We start from the raw sequence: 22,139 nt of genomic DNA, 5'->3' as shown, positions 1-22,139 counted from the left end.
ATTTTGAAGAGTATTTGATCATTTCTATCTGTATTTATCCTTATAACCCTCAATCCTGAACTTGACCAGATATTCAAAGATGTTACTTGATTAGCTGCCTAGTTTGGGAGTCTATTCTGTGTGCGTTCAATGGAGGTAAAATCCAATTCCTCAAATCTTGCTTGAGGCATGTTAATTTTCTATGAATATCTTCAATTCTGTGCTCATAATCCAAGTTAGCTAACATGCTTTTATCAATACTATTATCCATTTAAATTAAATACGTAGATAATGTCTCAATCTAAACAAATTAAGTTCTTTGAGTTTTTCTAAACATTGCTGCAAAGTTCTGGAATTATTCATGTTGCACATCTCCAAACCTTGCTAAAATAAAACATTTCTTTACGGAATGAAGCTCAAAACTACATGCATTATTCCAAATGTAGCTTCACTAGTGATCTTATATAAAGTTAAATGAATTTGTTTGAGAAAACCTATCTAACATACTGTGATTGATGTATTAACCTTTATTTAATATACATACAAGTAAATGTTTAAATGAAAACCAGTTTGCAAATTTAAATTGGAAGCTTTTACTAAATGCTACAGAAGGGTTATCATATTTACTAGAAAGAGAAGTGTAAAGGCAGTCCCACCTTGGGAAGTATCGTAACCATCAGGAGGTTCATCCCCATATTAATAAAATTAGGGGAAAAGAACAGAAATTATTGCAGAAAGATATAACTTTATAGGGAGGGGAAGAAAAATTGATAAAAAACTTTGGAACAATATTTGAAGTCTGAACCAGAAGAAGGATATTCGATCTTCAAACAGGAAGACATCAGTTTGAATGAATTTCGGGTTGTAAAGGTTTCCTGTAAATTTCCAGCAAATGATTAAACTTTCGATAGAAGGTACGGCAATGGTCTGTAAAGCAGTGAGATTTTCTTGATGATGGCAAGAGGTCAGTAGACGAGTTGGACGGATAGATCACGAGACCAGAGGACAAGCCAGCAAGCTGGAAGACCGTTTCAGGCAAAGGCCAGAAGCCACATCAGCTGAGCAAAATATTCAAAGTGATCTTGGGTAATCGTTTGGTTTGTGGGGACTCAGCCTATCCTTTCAAACTTTATGCAAGATATTCTGTGTTCTTAATCTACTTTGAGAACTGGTTAAGGTACTTCCAATTTCTTATTTAGTTTGAAATGGGAGCTAACAGTGCAAATAATGTGAACAGAGGAGAACACAGCCAAAAGAAAGAGAGAGAATCTTTAATTACTGAAGGGCTGTTTGTATTTTGTTCTGAGAGTTGACTTTGTGTTCGAAAAACAATGTTCTGTTTTGTAGAATTAGAATCACTATAGAACTGTATTCACAAGCTGTATTGTGCAGAATGTAAACTATTTTCTTTTTGAATTTATTCAGTAATAAAGTTTGTTTTAAAGGATTTGTACTGTAAGAAAGTTCTTGGTTAATTTTTCATTGAAGTTGCAAATACAATCTTTTTGCCAAAGAGCCTAGAGATTTGAAAAGGAGTGCTGCAGTGAAATAATGAAGAGCTGTTATTGAAGGGAATAGTCTGATTTGGTAAGCGACAGATAATGTGATTGAAGTACAGAGTGAGACTTCTAAGACACTTTTAACCGTGCGCTACATTAAGCCATTTCCCCCTATGTCAGTTGTCATTCGAATTATGATATTCCATTGGATAAAAATAGAAACAAAACTCAATTCATTTCTGCTTTTTCCCCAGAAATCCTCTTTTATTAGTCAAAGGAGAAAATTAATAGCGAACGGCTCCCTTTTTACACCTCTGCTGGCGTTGAAGTTATGTATTTCTCCACAATCTCTGTCTCAGTAATGTTCCATACAATCACTTACTGTACTTTGACATGCAATCACCACTGTCACCACACGGACTGCAACAGTTCAAGAAGGCGGCTCACCACCACCTTCTCGAGGGCAATATCAGCAGCGCCCACATCCCAGGAACAAAAAAATGTGGTACCACATACAGCAATGAAATGAATGACCAATGAATCTTTCTTTTGTTTGGTGGTATGGTCCACAATGCTGCTCTTTTTTGAAAAGTGTCTTGCTTGAAGAAATTTATGTTTACGTTAATGGCCAAAGAACCAGAGGGCAGAGGAGAATTTTTTTTTACACAGCGAGTTATGATGATGTGGACTGCACTGCCTAAAAAGGCAGAGGAAGCAGATTCAATGGTAACTTTCAAAAGGGAATTGGATAAATACTTGAAAGGAAAAAAAATTGCAAGGCTATGGGGAAAGAGTAGGAATGGGACAAATTGGATAGGTCTTTTAAAGATGCAGCACAGGCACAATAGGCCGAATGAAAGAATCACAATAGGAGGCAATGTGAGACCTTCATTGGTGGGCTGTAACCAGATTGTGGGGAAGCCATCTGCAAAAGAAACTGTTGGTTTACCCATGCTTGTTTGTATCCTACAAAGGTTTGGCGGCATAAACCTACTTTAAATGTTGGAAGTTTAATGGCACAGCTTTGACTTGAAAAATAAACACCCAGATATACATTGAGAACCATTCCTTCTGTCCTGCTTACGACGTGACACAATGAGATGACTATCCGGTTGCCTCCAGTCTTGACTGCCTCATGGAAGTTGTTTGTTATTGTAAAACAAAATCAAAATACTGCGGATGCTGGAAATCTGAAATAAAAACAAAGTGCTGGAAATATCCAGCAGCTCAGGCGGCATCTGTGGCACAGAGACACAGAGTTAACGTTTCTGGTCGATGACCCTTCATCAGAACTGGAAAAAGTTAGAGTTGTAACAGGTTTTTCAGCCAGTGTAGAGACAGGGAAAGGTTTGGGGGGGGGGGGGAAACAAAAGGGAAGGCCTGTGACGGTGGAAGGCAGAAAAGAATAACAGATGAAACAGATGATGGTGCAAGGAAAAAGGAGATGGTAATGGGACAAGTTAAGAAACAAAAGATGAGTCTAGATAGGGTGTAAATGGAAATGACAGAATCATCAACAGTTGCCATGGGAAAGAGGGAAAAAACAGAAAAAAAGAGGAAAAAAAATAGAGGCAGAGGTTATGGTCTGAAATTGTTGAACTCAATGTTGAGTCCAGAAGGCTGTAAAGTGCCTAAATGAAAGATGAGGTGCTATTCCTCATCCTCCATTATGCTTAATACAAGAAACATAAAGAATAAATTTGATGTATCCAGATTCCATTAAATCAAGTTAAAAGATAGAAAATGTTCATTATAAAACCTAGTTAGGTTGAAGCATAAATTAAAATATTTGGTATAATTTTCTAGTATCACGTAGTTTATTTGCGGTGACAATTGTTTTTGTAGAGTATGGCAGGCCTGCTACAAATTGCTTTTTTCTAATCCCAAGATATATTTTTATTAACACTTCAGCTGCTTTCATATGCCTCCAGCACCTGGCACACAGATCGTGCATAGCAAAATTAAGTTAAATGTGCCAGATTTCAGACCGGAGAGGATACCGAGAGAAATTCCTTATCCCAACAAAGGTACCAGAGACCTCAAACCATAAATTTTCACGATCTATAAATGCAAATACATCATAGTTGATGAGCGCACGGTTTAAACTAGTTTGTGCGTGTTTATTTGCTCAGGGATTCGGACTTTATTTATTTTAAACATGTTATCCTGAGCATTTTTACTGAGAGTACTGATGACATCTATGGGCCTTCAGCAAGAAGGGTTGTTGAGTCTAAAACTATAAGAGTGAATTTCACACAGAATTATACAGCACAGAAAGAGGCCATTTGGCCTATCATGCCTATGCTGGCTCTTCGAGCTTTCTAATTAGTCTCACTCCCCTGCTCCTTCCCCATAGCTCTGCAAATTTTTCATTTTCAAGTATATATTCAAATGCCTTTTTGGAAGTTACTCTTTAATCTACTTCCACTACCCTTTCAGGAAGTGCATTCCAGATCATCACAATTCACTGCGTAAATACATTTCTCGTCTTCCCCCTCTGGTTCTTTTGCCAGTTACCTAAAATCTGTGTCCTCTAGTTACTGACCTATCTGCCAATGGAAACAGTTTATCCTTAGTTACTCAATCAAAACTCTTTATACACATTTCATACTGAAGCTGCATTTCCAAGTAGTTATCAACATGTAGATGGCTTCTCTTTATAACCAGGCTGCTTTTACTGCATTGCACGCTAGAATGACCTTTCGTTTTTCTATCTTCTGAGAGTCTCCGTGTACCATTCACTCTGCCTCATCAAAGGATGTCGGTTAACAGCAAGTTTGGAGATCGGCACTTAAGTTTTGAGTCCTCAGGGTTTTTTTTCCCATTTTTGCAGAGCGATATTGCTCTTGCTCATCGCCTCCCTCTGGCATTGCTGCAATCAAATGTAGCTTTTGAGAATTGTAGGGCAATTAACAATGGCCGGATTTTGCTGTAAGAATAGCGGCGAGGCTATATGCTCACCATTATTACAGGGTAATTCTGACAGCAACTTCTGATGTCCGCACATATACAGTTAAACGAGGATATCCTGAAGTTGCTGTCAGAGATACTCTGCTGCTCCACAAGGTGTGCTGTTACAGTCCTTGACGATAGACTCGGCACTGAAATCACTAATGGCGTGAACTTAGAAACATAGAAAATAGGTGCAGGAGTAGGCCATTCGGCCCTTCAATGAGTTCATGGCTGAACATGCAATTTCAGTACCCCCTTCCTGCTTTCTCGCCATACCCCTTGATCCCCCTAGTAGTAAGGACTTCATCTAACTCCCTTTTGAATATAGAAACTTGGGGTAGTTGCCCACTAATTCCACACTAAAGGCTGCTGAAAAAGTTATGGCTGGTGCATTTAGGCATAAGTGAGTTTATAATGGTGTAATAAGTGATAATTACTGTTGAACAACCTCTCTGGACCTGAGTGTGGAGTCTCATTCCTTCAGATGTGTTGCAAATTAAAAAACATTGTTTTTTTACTTTTTCTGTTTGTTTGTCTTTTATCGCTCAACCTCGATCCCATCTCTATTTCCCAATCTTGACTTCACTTTCTCTACATCATTTAAATGAAATTTATATTTCCTGCATTTTATACTTCCTGGTTTGGACTGTGTGGCTCAGTGAGGGTACTTCAATCTGATTGGTTGAAGAGCCTTGCTGTGGCTTTACCTGTTCACAGACGCCACATATCCCCTGTAGAGGACGTTGCTCTGGATCAGATGCCAGATTAGTGCAAATCTACGCTGAGAAGCTTGCTGTGACTGGCGAGCACTGTTCCTTTGCCACTGAGAGCAAAATCCGGACCAAAATGTTGGTGATCCAGCATACTGTGCTGCCTGCTACCTGTATGTTTGGGGAAAATTCAGTCCATATTAGGGATTTGTACTGTAACTTTCTCTACTGTTGTCCTTATATTCAAAAGACTTTTTACATGGTTAGTCAAAGGAGAAGCATTCATTCACAATTAAGACTGGCTTACAAATTGATGTAGAAACATAGAAACATAGAAAATAGGTGCAGGAGTAGGCCATTCGGCCCTTCTAGCCTGCACCGCCATTCAATGAGTTCATGGCTGAACATGCAACTTCAGTACCCCATTCCTGCTTTCTCACCATACCCCTTGATTCCCCTAGTAGTAAGGACTTCATCTAACTCCTTTTTGAATATATTTAGTGAATTGGCCTCAACAACTTTCTGTGGTAGTGAATTCCACAGGTTCACCACTCTCTGGGTGAAGAAGTTTCACCTCATCTCAGTCCTAAATGGCTTCCCCCTTATCCTTAGACTGTGTCCCCTGGTTCTGGACTTCCCCAACATTGGGAACATTCTTCCTGCATCTAACCTGTCTAACCCCGTCAGAATTTTAAACGTTTCTATGAGGTCCCCTCTCATTCTTCTGAACTCCAGTGAATACAAGCCCAGTTGATCCAGTCTTTCTTGATAGGTCAGTCCCGCCATCCTGGGAATCAGTCTGGTGAACCTTCGCTGCACTCCCTCAATAGCAAGAATGTCCTTCCTCAGGTTAGGAGACCAAAACTGTACACAATACTCCAGGTGTGGCCTCACCAAGGCCCTGTACAATTGTAGCAACACCTCCCTGCCCTTGTACTCAAATCCCCTCGCTATGAAGGCCAACATGCCATTTGCTTTCTTAACCGCCTGCTGTACCTGCATGCCAACCTTCAATGACTGATGTACCATGACACCCAGGTCTCGTTGCACCTCTCCTTTTCCTAATCTGTCACCATTCAGATAATAGTCTGTCTCTCTGTTTTTACCACCAAAGTGGATAACCTCACATTTATCCACATTATACTTCATCTGCCATGCATTTGCCCACTCACCTAACCTATCCAAGTCGCTCTGCAGCCTCATAGAATCCTCCTTGCAGCTCACACTGCCACCCAACTTAGTGTCATCCGCAAATTTGGAGATACTACATTTAATCCCCTCGTCTAAATCATTAATGTACAGTGTAAACAGCTGGGGCCCCAGCACAGAACCTTGCGGTACCCCACGAGTCACTGCCTGCCATTCTGAAAAGTCCCCATTTACTCCTACTCTTTGCTTCCTGTCTGACAACCAGTTCTCAATCCATGTCAGCACACTACCCCCAATCCCATGTGCTTTAACTTTTCACATTAATCTCTTGTGTGGGACCTTGTCGAAAGCCTTCTGAAAGTCCAAATATACCACATCAACTGGTTCTCCCTTGTCCACGCTACTGGAAACATCCTCAAAAAATTCCAGAAGATTTGTCAAGCATGATTTCCCTTTCACAAATCCATGCTGACTTGGACCTATCATATTACCTCTTTCCAAATGCACTGCGATGACATCCTTAATAATTGATTCCATCATTTTACCCACTACCGATGTCAGGCTGACCGGTCTGTAATTCCCTGTTTTCTCTCTCCCTCCTTTTTTAAAAAGTGGGGTTACATTGGCTACCCTCCACTCCATAGGAACTGATCCAGAGTCAATGGAATGTTGGAAAATGACTGTCAATGCATCCACTATTTCCAAGGCCACCTCCTTAAGTACTCTGGGATGCAGTCCATCAGGCCCTGGGGATTTATCGGCCTTCAATCCCATCAATTTCCCCAACACAATTTCCCGACTAATAAGGATTTCCCTCAGTTCCTCCTCCTTACTAGACCCTCCGACCCCTTTTATATCCGGAAGGTTGTTTGTGTCCTCCTCAGTGAATACCGAACCAAAGTACTTGTTCAATTGGTCCGCCATTTCTTTGTTCCCCGTTATGACTTCCCCTGATTCTGACTGCAGGGGACCTACGTTTGTCTTTACTAACCTTTTTCTCTTTACATATCTATAGAAACTTTTGCAATCCGTCTTAATGTTCCCTGCAAGCTTCTTCTCGTACTCCATTTTCCCTGCCCTAATCAAACCCTTTGTCCTCCTCTGCTGAGTTCTAAATTTCTCCCAGTCCCCGGGTTCTCTGCTATTTCTGGCCAATTTGTATGCCACTTCCTTGGCTTTAATGCTATCCCTGATTTCCCTTGATAGCCACGGTTGAGCCACCTTCCCTTTTTTATTTTTACGACAGACAGGAATGTACAATTGTTGTAGTTCATCCATGCGGTCTCTAAATGTCTGCCATTGCCCATCCACAGTCAACCCCTTCAGTATCATTCGCCAATCTATCCTAGCCAATTCACGCCTCATACCTTCAAAGTTACCCTTCTTTAAGTTCTGGACCATGGTCTCTGAATTAACTGTTTCATTCTCCATCCTAATGCAGAATTCCACCATATTATGGTCACTCTTCCCCAAGGGGCCTCGCACAACGAGATTGCTAATTAATCCTCTCTCATTACACAGCACCCAGTCCAAGATGGTTCCTCGATTCATATATAATTACTATTCTCAAGCATGGTAAGCACATTGTTTTTGTTCTTGCTAATTTGCCTTCTCAACATGCCTTTATCAGGATGCACTTGTTTTTTCAGGAGATGATTGAAACAATGGCCCGGAAGCTGCAGTGGGTAATAACAGAGAACAAGCAGTGTTCGTTGTTACCCCTTTGAAACTGACAAAAACTTCTGGATTTAGGATATGCACACCGTAACACGGAAATCCTGAAGTTACGGTCAGTCATTCACTTCTCTCTCACTGGCTGCGCTGTGGAACCCCCACCCCACCCCATATCTGGCAATCAGTGTAATCAGCGAAATTAGTGAAACTGACACAAACTTTGACTTTTCCGTGGTAATATCGCTGTCAAATGTCCCATTAAAAGTTAGACCTTGTTGGATTAGGTGTAACTGGGGTTTTAACAGCGTATTGACTGCTGAGCAAACATTATGGCCCCGAAAAATGAATTTTGATTTTGTGAAGTGTTAAATTTATCTATTTCAATAAAAATTACAATTTTTAAGAAACTTGAAAAGAAATTCTTTAGAAGTTTGTTCATCTTTATTTGAGGTTTACCTTTTACCCCATGTGAGAGCCCCGATCTTGTTTTGCTCTCCAACATTTTTCCCGGCATCCACGCATTTGAAAATAATCTAGGGAAGAGATAGTAAAGGCATTACTGCACATATTTAATAATTCTAAAAGGTGCAGTGTCAGAGGACTGGTGGCTAGTTAACATAATACCTATATTTAAGAAGGGGGTAGAACATGTCCGGGGAATTATAGACTAGTCAGCTTAACATCAGTGGTCGGAAAAATAATGGAATCCCGAGAAAATATAATAATGAATGGATTTCAAAAGGAAAAGTTTTGCTTGAAAAACCTCACTAAACTTTTTGAAGAGGTAATCGAGAGAGTAGACAATGACAATGTTGTAGATGTAATTTATCTAGATTTTCAAAAGGCTTTCGATAAGGTACCCCATGATGAACAAGGTCAGAGAATGCGGAGTCGGGACAAGTAGCAGAATGGATAGCTAGTTGGCTTCAAGACAAAAAGCAGAGAATAGGGGTAAAAGCTAGCTATTCCCAGTGGCAGAAGATGGGTAGTGGTGTTCCACAAGAATCAGTGCTAGGACCACTGTTCACAATTTATATTAACGATTTAGGCTTTGGAATCAAAATAGCAATTTCTAAATTTGTCCCTTTAGCCGTAAGGGCCACATCTAACTCCCTTTTGAATATATCTAACGAACTGGCCTCAACAACTTTCTGTGATAGAGGATTCCACATGCTCACAACTCTCAGTGAAGAAGTTTCTCCTCATCTCGGTCCTAAATGGCTTATTCCTTATCCTGAGACTGTGACCCCTGGTTCTGGACTTCCCCAACATTGGGAACCTTCTTCCTGCATCTAACCTGTCTAATCCCGTCAGAATTTTATATGTTTCTATGGGATCCCCTCTCATTCTTCTAAATTCCATTGAATATAAGCCTAGTCGATCCAGTCTTTCTTCATGTGTCAGTCCTGTCATACCGGGCATCAGTCTGGTGAACCTTCTCTGCACTCCCTCAATAGCAAGAATGTCTTTCCTCAGATTAGGAGACCAAAACTGTACACAATATTCGAAGTGTGGCCTCACCAAGGCTCTGTACAACTGTAGTAAGACCTCCCTGCTCCTATACTCAAATCCTCTCACTATGAAGGCCAACATGCCATTTGCCGCCTTCACTGCCTGCTGTACCTGTGTGCCAATTTTCAATGACTGATGTACCATGACACCCAGTCTCATTGCACCTCCCCTTTTACTAATCTGTCACCGTTCAGATAATCTGCCTTCCTGTTTTTACCACCAAAGCGGATAACCTCACATTTATCTACGTTATACCACATCTTCCATGTGTTTGCCCACTCACCTAACCTGTCCAAGTCACTCTGCAGCCTCTTGGCATCCTCCTCTCAGCTCACACTGCCACCCAGCTTGGTGTCATCTGCAAACTTGGAGATATTACATTCAATTCCTTCGTCTAAATTATTAATGTATATTGTAAATAGCTGGGGTCCCAGCACTGAATCTTGCGGTACCCCACTAGTCATTGCCTGTTATTCTGAAAGAGCATAACTTAGAGGTCATCAATATAAGATAGTCACCAAGAAATCCAAGAGGGAATTCGAAAGAAACGTCTTTACCGAAAGAGTGGTGAGAATGTGGAACTCTCTACCACAGGGAGTGGTTGAAGCGAATAGTATAGATGCTATTAAGGGGAGGCTAGACAAGCATATGACGGAGAAGGAAACAGAAGGTTATGCTGATAGATTTAGATGAGGAAAGACGGGAGGAGGCTCGAGTGGAGCGTAAATGCCGGCATGGACTGGTTGGGCCCAATGGCCTGTTTCTGTGCCATATATCCTACATAATCATCTGTAAAATGTTAGAATAAAATGAGCTTATCCACTTCCTGGTTCCTGGTCTGAGAGAATTCTGCATTGTGATTGGCTGCTTTGATAGCTTGTTGACTTCACAGCAGCTCGAGTTAGGGGTTCCCCAGTAACTTACTCTGATCTCAGCTGAATGTTGGAAAAGCCGAACTTGTGGCAAGTTTATTTCGGGGCGAGCCTTCGCTTCGCCACTGGCCGCAAATTATAGGCCAACATTCAGAAAACCGGTGTGTGCTTTTAAATGAAATACCATTTTATACAACATGGGAACTTTATTTTTCTAAGTGCTGGTGGCTTTAGAAACAAATTATTAAATTGTGTAAGTCAAGACTTGCAGAAGTATTTAGAGTAGTTACTTTAACAAACCTGCCAACACTTGCCTGCCATCGTGTTTTTATTCTGCGCTCGTAGTCACACAAGTTGTATTGTGTTGAGGGAAGCTGTTGGGGTTGTTAAAATGTGTGACGTTTAATGTTGCACAGTATACAAAATGTTAAATGTTCAATCTACAGTGGATTATTTCTATCTATGCTTAAAATAGGCCGTCATTGCCATTGTTTCCTGAATGTGGCTAATACAAACAATCCTCAGTAGCTGCAAAACCAGTTTGGCTTGTTTTCTGACGTAATCCCCAGCTGTTTAATATTTAAGGAGGAGCTCTGCCCTACCTAATTTGTGTTTACAAAGTTGCTAAAGATTGTTCCTTTTTAAAAAAAAAAATACACATCATTTTAAATCTGCAGCAAACATATTACAGAATTTTAAAAACAATTGCACCTAATTTATATAGAGGTACATCAATTGCAATCGGGAAATGGGTCGTTGGGCTCAACCAGTCCATGATGGTGTTCATCTTCCACATGAGCAATAGTTCTAATCCCAATCCCATGTGACGGGCTGTTCCCATATCTCAAACGATCCAAAGGTAGGCAGCGGAAACGTTAGAAGGACACCCTCAAAGCCTCCCTGGTAAAGTGCAACATCACCACTGGGAGACCCTGGCCAAAGACCGCCCGAGGTGGAGAAAGTGCATCCGGGAGGGCGTTGAACTCTTAGAGTCTCAACGCAAAGAGCGTGAAGAGGTCAAGCGCAGACAGCGGAAGGAGCACGCGGCAAACCAGCCCCACCCACCCCTTCCCTCGATGAATGTCTGTCCCACCTGTAACAGGGTCTGTGGTTATCGTATTGGACTGTTAAGCCACCAGAAGACTCACTTTGGGAGTGGAAGCAAGTCTTTCTCGATTCTGAGGGGCTGCCTATGATGAAGATGATATCTCATTATTTCCCGTTACTTCATTCAACCACCCATCTAACCTGCTACAATCACCATGTAGTACATTCCATAGCGCAACTACCCTCTGTGCAAAAAAAAAAAGTTTTTGCTGGTTTTTGCTCGAAATCTTTTGTATTTCATATATTTTAAATAAGTACATGCTAGATTGTATAACGTTTTGGAATAGATTACTCTCTTTTTCCCACTTGTTCTGTTGGAGGTGTTATAAAAAGATGGGTAATTTGATGCACATGCTTTGAGAATGCATTTAGAACATTTTTAAGTGCTTTATGGCTCCAGAAGGAATTCTGAACGAGGCGACTTTTCCCATCATTACTGGTTTTAGATTATGAAACTGTTATTGATGGGCTTTGTGGGTTTCTAGAAAATAATTCTGATAAATCAAGCATCTCGAATTTACTCTTGATAATTTATCTCCAAGAAATTCTGGAAATGTCAGTGCTCTTATTCTCCCTCACCTTGTCCTCTCCCAAAAAGGGATTGAATTAGGGTTGTTTTGCATTTTCTGATCCAGTAGAAATACTAACTTCAGTAAACTGATATTAAACTGGTTAAATCTAATTCGCTCCAGTATTTTTCCATATAGGACATTGTGTAATATTTCAACATTACATTCATCTCCGGAGAATGCTGAAGAGACAACATTGTGATACTGATCATAGCTTCTAAATGAGGAATTGTTGATTTTTTAAGAAGTTGGGATGAGTACAGTGCACTGTTAGCAATAGAATAACCAGCTTATTTTTGTTGCTGACAGTACAAAAACTCACTGACTTTATGCATGTTGCCCGTTAATTAACAAATGTGCTGGGTTTGTTGCTGCCATATACCTGTTTAGGATCTAAGCCGGTATGAGGAGTTGCAGCCACCCATCCGTTCACATTTGCTCTTTTGTCTGATGTTGGTAACATTTTTCTATACCAGAAGGAAGTGAAAGATTTGATCGATCCAGTAAAGTAGTTCAGTACAAACCAAAGGGCTTGAACTCAAATGATCATGTTAGCCCGAGAAGGAATTTTACGACTCTGAATTTTGAGTTGTAAGCTGGTTGCCAAGCTTGCTCAGTGTTCTTGTTGGCTTATGGAGCAGCAAAACCAAGAGCTGTGTAGTCAAGCCCACAATGCAGATCACTCACACTGCTGGCTGATAGAGGCAATGAGTTACAATTGGGGAGGGACTGGGGAAATAAAACCAGTTCATCTGGGTAAGCAAAGTCTAATAAATTGACTCCACATTGGCAGATAGGACATGATTGGTATATTTCTCATTGTATGTCTAGTACTTAAATGGATTATTTAATTTTAACTGAAGTAGACTGTCAAATAGCTTGCTGTAATTTTGTCAATTGCACTAATTAGTAGCAAAGAACAACCTTTATTTGTCAATTTACTTTGAAACAAAATTACTTGAAGTAAAATGCACTTCATCGGTCTTTATGCTGCATTGAAATCTGTGTATACTGGGAGCTGTCTGTTTAGAAACCTCAGGTTTGAGGTCTTTAACTTACTTTTCTGTAGTCATAGTAGTTATAGTACCTGAGTAATAATTAGTAGTATTGATCTGAATGCAGTACTTGGTTGCAGAACCGTAATGAAAAGAAAAATGAAGACTGACTTGCATTTATATAGCACCTTTCACGACCATCGGATGCTCCAAAGTACTTTCCAGCCAGTTAAGTACTTTTTAAAGTGTAGTCACTGTTGTAATGTAGGAAACGCGGCAGCCAGTTTGCGCACAGCAAGCTCCCATAAACAGCGCTATGATAATGACCAGATTATATATTTGTGATGTTGATTGAGGGATGAATATTGGGCAGGACATGGGATAAATTTCCTGCTCTTTGAAATAGTGCCATGGGATCTTTTACGTCCACCTGAAAGAGCAGACGGGGCCTCGGTTTAACGTCTCATCCGAAAGACGGCACTTCCGACAGAGCAGCACTTGATCAGTACTGCAGTGGAGTGTCAGCCTAGATTTTTGTGCTCAAGCCTCTGGAGTGGAACTTAAACCCACAACCTTCTGACTCAGGTGAGTGTGCTACTCGCTGAGCCACAGGTGACATACCCGTAAAGCCACAATTGGTATAGGTGGATAGTGACAATTAGGGCCCTCCAGCCCTGTTTGTGTCAGCCTCTGGCTTTGCCCAACAGTAAGAAATGTAATTTGTAATGCGACAGCTTAACAGCCATGTGATTGTCTCCTATCACAACCAGAAATCATGGCCCGGAACTTGTGGTCCTGATTACAGTGAACTGGCAGCATTCACCATCATTTCGCCTTTGAAACTGACCACAACTTCAGGATTTAGCTCGTGCACAGCCGGACAGAGCCGGCAATCAGTGTAACCTCTCAAATCATGGAAACTGACGAAAACTTTGGCTCTTCCGCATGATTTGAATTATGCATTGGAAAAGCCGAACTTCTCGCCACAGAGATCGCGAATATACATAAGAACATAAGAAAATAAGAACATAAGAAATACGAACAGGAGTAGGCCAGACGGTCCCTCGAGCCTGCTCCGCCATTCAATAAGATCATGGCTGATCTGATCATGGACTCAGCTCCACTTCCCTGCCTGCTCCCCATAACCTCTTATCCCTTTATTGTTGAAGAGACTGTCAATTTCGATCTTAAATTTATTCAATGTCCCAGCTTCCACAGCTCTCTGAGGCAGTGAATTCCACAGATTTACAACCCTCTGAGAGAAGAAATTTCTCCTCATCTCCTTTAAATGGGTGGCCTCTTATTCTAAGATCGTGCCCTCTAGTTCTAGCCTTCCCCCATCAGTGGAAACATCCTCTCTGCATCCACCTTGTCAAGCCCCCTCATAATCCTATACGTTTCGATAAGATCACCTCTCATGCTTCTGAATTCCAATGAGTAGAGGCGCAACCTACTCAACCTTTCCTCAGAAGTCAACCCCCTCATCCCCGGAATCAACCTAGTGAACCTTCTCTGAACTGCCTCCAAATCAAGTATATCCTTTTCGAAACCAAAACTGCGCGCAGTATTCCAGGTGTGGCCTCATCAATACCTTATATAGCTGTAGCAAGACTTCCCTGCTTTTACACTCCATCCTCTTTGCAATAAAGGCCAAGATACCATTGGCTTTCCTGATCACTTGCTGTACCTGCGTACTATCCTTTTGAGTTTCATGCATAAGTACCCCAGGTCCCACTGTACTGCGGCACTTTGCAATCTTTCTCCATTTAAATAATAACTTGCTCTTTGATTTTTTTCTGCCCAAGTGCATAACTTAACACTTTGCAACATTATACTCCATCTGCCAAATTTTTGCCAACTCACTTAGCCTATTTATGTCCTTTTGCAGATTTTTTATGTCCTCTTCACACATTGCTTTTCCTCCAATCTTTGTATTGTCAGCAAACTTGGCTTCGTTGCACTCAGTCCCTGAGTATCTTTGTGGGAAGCTTAATTCGGGGCCAGCGGCGGACACCTTTGCTTCGCGCTGACCACAAATTACAGGCCCATATTTGTTTTTCATATTCCTGTTGTTAACATCAGTTGTTGACCTGTTGAAACATTTTTCTTTTATTTTGCTCTGAACAGGAACCCTACGTTGCTCCAACTCTGGACACTCTGCATCCCTCACCATTGGCGGGTGTGTGCATTCCCCACTATTGGCGGCCATGCCTTCAGCTACCTAGGCCCTAAACTTTGGAATCCCCTCCCTAAACCTGTGCACTTCTCTCCTCTTTTAAGACTGCTTAAAACTTAGCTCTTTGCCCAAGCGTTTGGCCACCTGTCCTAATGTCTCCTTCTTCGGCTCGGTATCAATTTTTGTTTAATTACCTTTCTGTGAAACACCTTGGGGCATTTCACTTCGTTAAAGGCGCTATATAATTGCCAATTGTTGTTGCTTATTGAACCAGTGGTTTGCTTTGTTAGTCCCTGCAAATTCTGTTGGGTGTTCTTTTGGAAACAAATTAATTTCCAAGTCTCCGCTTCAGTGTTACTCCAATACTGAGCTGGTCTCATTTAATTGAATCTCACCTTTCGTCTGTTTGTTTTGGGCTCCAAATGCTGTAGATCCTGTCATGGCGTCTTCGGAGCAGTCATGATTTGTGCATCCAATGCCTTAGAAATATAGAAACATAGAAAATAGGTGCAGGAGCAGGCCATTCAGCCCTTCTAGCCTGCACCACCATTCAATGAGTTCATGGCTGAACATGAAACTTCAGTACCCCATTCCTGCTTTCACGCCATACCCCTTGATCCCCCGAGTAGTAAGGACTTCATCTAACTCCCTTTTGAATATATTTAGTGAATTGGCCTCAACTACTTTCTGTGGTAGAGAATTCCACAGGTTCACCACTCTCTGGGTGAAGAAGTTTCTCCTCATCTCGGTCCTAAATGGCTTACCCCTTATCCTTAGACTGTGACCCCTGGTTCTGGACTTCCCCAACATTGGGAACATTCTTCCTGCATCCAACCTGTCCAAACCCGTCAGAATTTTAAACGTTTCTATGAGGTCCCCTCTCACTCTTCTGAACTCCAGTGAATACAAGCCCAGTTGATCCAGTCTTTCTTGATAGGTCAGTCCCACCATCCCGGGAATCAGTCTGGTGAATCTTCGCTGCACTCCCTCAATAGCAAGAATGTCCTTCCTCAAGTTAGGAGACCAAAACTGTACACAATACTCCAGGTGTGGCCTCACCAAGGCCCTGTACAACTGTAGCAACACCTCCCTGCCCCTGTACTCAAATCCCCTCGCTATGAAGGCCAACATGCCATTTGCTTTCTTAACCGCCTGATGTACCATGACACCCAGGTCTCGTTGCACCTTCCCCCTTCCTAATCTGTCACCATTCAGATAATAGTCTGTCTCTCTGTTTTTATCACCAAAGTGGATAACCTCACATTTATCCACATTATACTTCATCTGCCACGCATTTGCCCACTCACCTAACCTATCCAAGTCACTCTGCAGCCTCATAGCATCCTCCTCGCAGCTCACACTGCCACCCAACTTGGAGTCATCCGCAAATTTGGAGAGACTACATTTAATCCCCTCGTCTAAATCATTAATGTACAATGTAAACAGCTGGGGCCCCAGAACAGAACCTTGCGGCACCCCACTAGTCACTGCCTGCCATTCTGAAAAGTACCCATTTACTCCTACTCTTTGCTTCCTGTCTGACAACCAGTTCTCAATCCACGTCAGCACACTACCCCCAATCTCATGTGCTTTAACTTTGCACATTAATCTCCTGTGTGGGACCTTGTCGAAAGCCTTCTGAAAGTCCAAATATACCACATCAACTGGTTCTCCTTTGTCCACTTTACTGGAAACATCCTCAAAAAATTCCAGAAGATTTGTCAAGCATGATCTCCCTTTCACAAATCCATGCTGACTTGGACCTATCATGTCACCATTTTCCAAATGCGCTGCTATGATATCCTTAATAATTGATTCCATCATTTTACCCACTACTGAGGTCAGGCTGACCGGTCTATAATTCCCTGCTTTCTCTCTCCCTCCTTTTTTAAAAAGTGGGGTTACATTGGCTACCCTCCACTCGATAGGAACTGATCCAGAGTCAATGGAATGTTGGAAAATGACTGTCAATGCATCCGCTATTTCCAAGGCCACCTCCTTAAGTACTCTGGGATGCAGTCCATCAGGCCCTGGGGATTTATCGGCCTTCAATCCCATCAATTTCCCCAACACAATTTCCCGACTAATAAAGATTTCCCTCAGTTCCTCTTCCTTACTAGACCCTCTGACCCCTTTTATATCCGGAAGGTTGTTTGTGTCCTCCTTAGTGAATACTGAACCAAAGTACTTGTTCAATTGGTCTGCCATTTCTTTGTTCCCCGTTATGACTTCCCCTGATTCTGACTGCAGGGGACCTACGTTTGTCTTTACTAACCTTTTTCTCTTTACATACCTGTAGAAACTTTTGCAATCCGCCTTAATGTTCCCTGCAAGCTTCTTCTCGTACTCCATTTTCCCTGTCCTAATCAAACCCTTTGTGCTCCTCTGCTGAGTTCTAAATTTCTCCCAGTCCCCAGGTTCGCTGCTATTTCTGGCCAATTTGTATGCCACTTCCTTGGCTTTAATACTATCCCTGATTTCCCTTGATAGCCACGGTTGAGCCACCTTCCCTTTTTTATTTTTACGTCAGACAGGAATGTACAATTGTTGTAATTCATCCATGCGGTCTCTAAATGTCTGCCATTGCCCATCCACAGTCAACCCCTTAAGTATCATTCGCCAATCTATCTTAGCCAATTCACGCCTCATACCTTCAAAGTTACCCTTCTTGAAGTTCTGGACCATGGTCTCTGAATTAACTCTTTCATTCTCCATCCTAATGCAGAATTCCACCATATTATGGTCACTCTTCCCCAAGGGGCCTCGCACAATGAGATTGTTAATTAATTCTCTCTCATTACACAACACCCAGTCTAAGATGGCCTCCCCCCTAGTTGGTTCCTCGACATATTGGTCTAGAAAACCATCCCTTATGCACTCCAGGAAATCCTCCTCCACCGTATTGCTTCCAGTTTGGCTAGCCCAATCTATGTGCATATTAAAGTCACCCATTATAACTGCTGCACCTTTATTGCATGCACTCCTAATTTCCTGTTTGATGCCCTCCCCAACATCACTACTACTGTTTGGAGGTCTGTACACAACTCCCATTAACTTTTTTTGCCCTTTAGTGTTCTGCAGCTCTACCCATATAGATTCCACATCATCCAATCTAATGTCTTTCCTAACTATTGCATTAATCTCCTCTTTAACCAGCAATGCTACCCCACCTCCTTTTCCTTTTATTCTATCCTTTCTGAATGTTGAATACCCCTGGATGTTGAGTTCCCAGCCCTGATCATCCTGGAGCCATGTCTCCGTAATCCTTCCCACAGATGTGCCTTGAATGAGTTTTTCCAAACCAACACCGTAACTGTAACAGCATTTGAAGGGTGGGAATCATCCTCAAAGACAGAGTGGCTTTATTTACTGCCCAGATTCCTCATTCAAAGTCTGAGCCTTTCCATTGGGTTCCAAGTCAAATCCAAGAACCATAAGCACTCAAGAACCAGAAGGGGAAGTATTATAGTAGGTGATGAGACAGAAATGATAGAAGAATGCTGGCTGAACTGGTTTTTATAGTCTTGTTGCAGTTGAATATTAGAATTTGGCTCATCCCTAACCCTGTTGCATTGAGTGGTACAGGGCAACTTCAAAGTGCTTCAGAGCCAGCTTACAAGACATCTTGTGCTATTTCTTTGACTTCCGTGACTGCTACCCTGATCCTGAAAATGTCTGCTGAAATGTTTTTTGCAAATATTTGTGCTTACTGAGGTGGCGTGTTTATCTTAAGGGAATGTTCTACAATTAACTTTGGACACCAGTGTCAGCTGTTACTAGATAAGGTTTGGACTGGATTAGATGCAAACATCTCTCTACTTTGCCACACAGTATTGACATTTTTAAGGCCACCTGCCCAAAAGCATCTTGTCCAATGTTTCTGTTCATCCTGTTATAATGATGGCAATAATGTATTTAATTTTTGCACTGTCACTAAAATTGATATAGAAGCTTGATACTTGAAACAACAGTGTTACTGTATCTTCAACGAAACTATAACAGAATACAAGCTCATCATTGGTTTTGCTCACTGGTGCTTTGTGCTGTTTGGCACGGTACTATTCTGAGCAGGATAATATAGCACAGCAGGAGGGAGGTGAGGAGTAGAGCAGAGGGTGGGTAACAAGGGCAGGAAACCAAGCATATGACATACACAGGCAGGAAATAGTGTACAACATTTCAAATTTAAAATACTCAAAAGTAAGGGTTTCATTATTTAATGGCGTTGGGCTGCATCTTGACTAGTTTTCTGGTACTTCCTGCTAACATAACGGTTACTTAATAAATTAAAGTGATGATTGGAATTTTTTGACTTTTGTGCAACTTTGACAATTGAGAGTTTTCCTAATTCTGATTTCCAATCACAAAGCTGTACCTGAGTTTTTTTTTCATTTGTCCAATCAGAAAATTGGGAGGTGTCTTTTTAACACCAGAAATTTTTATGATCGGCAGGAAGACTAACCTTTCACAGGTTGTGCCAAAACCTTTTGTTTGTAAGTTCTGCGTCACTCTCCAGTTTTAGACACAACCTTTCAGGGCACTTGTGCATCTTGGGAGTCATCAATCTGTCGTTTGCAGAGTAACACTTTAGAATTCTGGGAGGCTAATAGTTGAATGTCCTCTCTTAGACGAGGCTCAGTTACATAATGCAGCAGAACAGAGTGGTGAAAATCTGTGCAGGGGAAATATTTTGGAAGCATTTCTAAGACATTGTTGACTGGGTAAGCTTAGTGATTTTTTTTCCCTCCAGAATGGTTTATTTTTTGTGATTCTCGTGATCAATTTTATTTATACAACTATATATTCAGCTCAGTCAGAGCATTGTGTAAGCTTTTCCTTTTGGCTTGGTGTTGCCTCTTACCTCATTTGTAGCCCATGGTTGTTTAATAAGTGGAGTCTTTGCAGTTTTTGTACTGGTTTTGTATTGAACCAAATACTTATTTGAATACTTCCCACTATTTGCTGGCAGTGGGTTAGCCATTATTGACCCTCTTCGGATCTCCCTCCAGAATGTCCATTCATTTGCTAACAAGGCCCTTGCATTCCTTGAGCTTATCGTGGATGATTTCATCATAGCCCTGACATAAATTTGGTTGAGCGGTGATGATTCTTACCCTTAAATGACACCTCCCCACCTGGCTATACCTTTCACCACTTGCCCCGCTTAGACCACCGTGGTGGTGGTGTGGCTCTCATCACCAAATCACACCTTGGTCTGTCCCCCTACTCCTCCCGCACTTTCTCCTCCTTTTGAGCATCTCGCCTTATTCCACCCCTCTCATCTTTCATTTAAAATTCTCATACTCTACCGCACACCCAAGTGCCATAAAAATGTTATTACCGAGACATCTTCACTGGTTTCCTCCCTCAGCCTTTGCACCGAACAACTTCTTGTCCTCGGTGATTTCAACCTCCATCTCAATTTATGTTGTTCCGTCTCCTCTGAGTTCACTAGCCTCCTATCCTCCCTTAATCTCTCCCTCCATGTAAACTCCCTAACCCATTATCATGGCCAGACCCTCAACCTTGCCATCTCTCGTGGCATCATTACTTCCATCGTATGAATCGCAGATAAGGCCATCTCTGACCACTTCCTCGTATAGCTCTCCACCCCCCTCCCCCCCGCCCCCTCCAACATTACTGGATTCTGTGTCTGCCCCTGGAAAAAGCTCTCTCCCAACACTCATCACTGCACTTACGAAATCCCAACTGTCCAGCCTTTGGCCCTCCATTCATCACGACATTTTGCCGCATACTGATATGCTCAACCATACCCTCACCACCACCTTTGATGTCCTAGTCCCTATTAAAACTGTTATTCTCTCTCAGCTGTTTCCCCCCCCCACTTCGGTAGGGCCCTCATCGTTGCTCCTTTAAGTCCAAGGAACTCAGACTTGAACAGATATGGCGGACAACTGTTTTAGCCATTCACCGCCAGATCTGGTTGGACCACATAAAGCATGATCGGGTCCTGCTGTCGTCTGGCAAAATTGGTCATCACCCCTCCCCACAAACCAACCCTTGACCCCTCCGTCCTTGCAAACTACCACCCCATCTCCAACCTCTCTTTCCTCGTAAGTCCTTGAACGTGTTGCCGCCTCCCAAATCTGTGCCTATCTTTCCCGCAACTCCGTGTTTGAATCCCTGCAATCTGGTTTCCGAGCCTGCCACAGTACCGAAACGGTTCCCATCAAAGTCATAGATGACATCTTTTGAGACGATGACAAAGGCAAACTATCCCTCCTCATCCTTCTTGACTTGTCTGCAGCCTTTGACATGGTTGACCACTCTATCTTTCTCCAGAGCCTCTGCCGTCGTCCAACTGGATGGAATTACACTCTCCTGGTTCCATTCTTATCTATATAATCGTAGCCAGAAAATCACCTGCAACAGCTTCTCTTCCTGCTCCCGCATCGTTACCTCCGCTGTTCCCCAAGGATCTATCCTTGGACCCCTCCTATTTCTCATTTACATGCTGCCCCTTTGCGAAATCATCCAAAAACACAGTGTCAGTTTCCACATCTATGCTGATGACACCCAGCTCTACCTCACCACCACTTCTCTTGACGTCTCCGTGGTTTCTAAATTGTCAGACTGCTTGTCTGACATCCAGTTCTGTAAGAGCATAAATTTTCTCCAATTAAATATTGGGAAAACCGAAGCCATTGTTTTCGGTCCCCATCACAAACTAATACCAAGCCACTGACTACATCCTGCTCCCGAACATCTGTCTGAGGCTGAACCACACTGTTTACAACCTTGGTGTGTCATATTTGACCCTGAAAAGAGCTTCTGACTATATATCCGTGGCTTAACTAAGATCGCCTATTTCCACCTCCGTAACATCGCCCGTTTCTGCCCTTGCCTCAGCTCACCCCCTGTTGAAACCCTCATCCATGCCTTTGTTACCTCTAGACTTGACTATTCCAATGCACTCCTGGCTGG

General features: G+C 42.1%; 1 protein-coding gene across 3 annotated transcripts in view; it reads left to right on the top strand.

Annotated features, from left to right (window-relative positions):
• Positions 1–22,139, top strand: part of evi5b (ecotropic viral integration site 5b) — a 208,930-nt gene that overhangs the window by 32,909 nt on the left and 153,882 nt on the right. The window contains exon 1 of one of the 3 annotated variants that reach the window (XM_070886011.1): positions 7,994–8,078. The exons of the other annotated variants lie outside the window; for them this stretch is intronic. The gene's annotated coding sequence lies outside the window, so the exon portion shown is untranslated. Of the gene's footprint in view, positions 1–7,993; positions 8,079–22,139 lie in introns of those variants that run through there. 3 annotated transcript variants of the gene reach the window in all.

This window comes from Pristiophorus japonicus, chromosome 8 (assembly GCF_044704955.1).
Source record: "Pristiophorus japonicus isolate sPriJap1 chromosome 8, sPriJap1.hap1, whole genome shotgun sequence".
Classification (NCBI taxonomy): domain Eukaryota; kingdom Metazoa; phylum Chordata; class Chondrichthyes; family Pristiophoridae; genus Pristiophorus; species Pristiophorus japonicus.
This window is presented reverse-complemented; position numbering and strand designations above follow the sequence as displayed.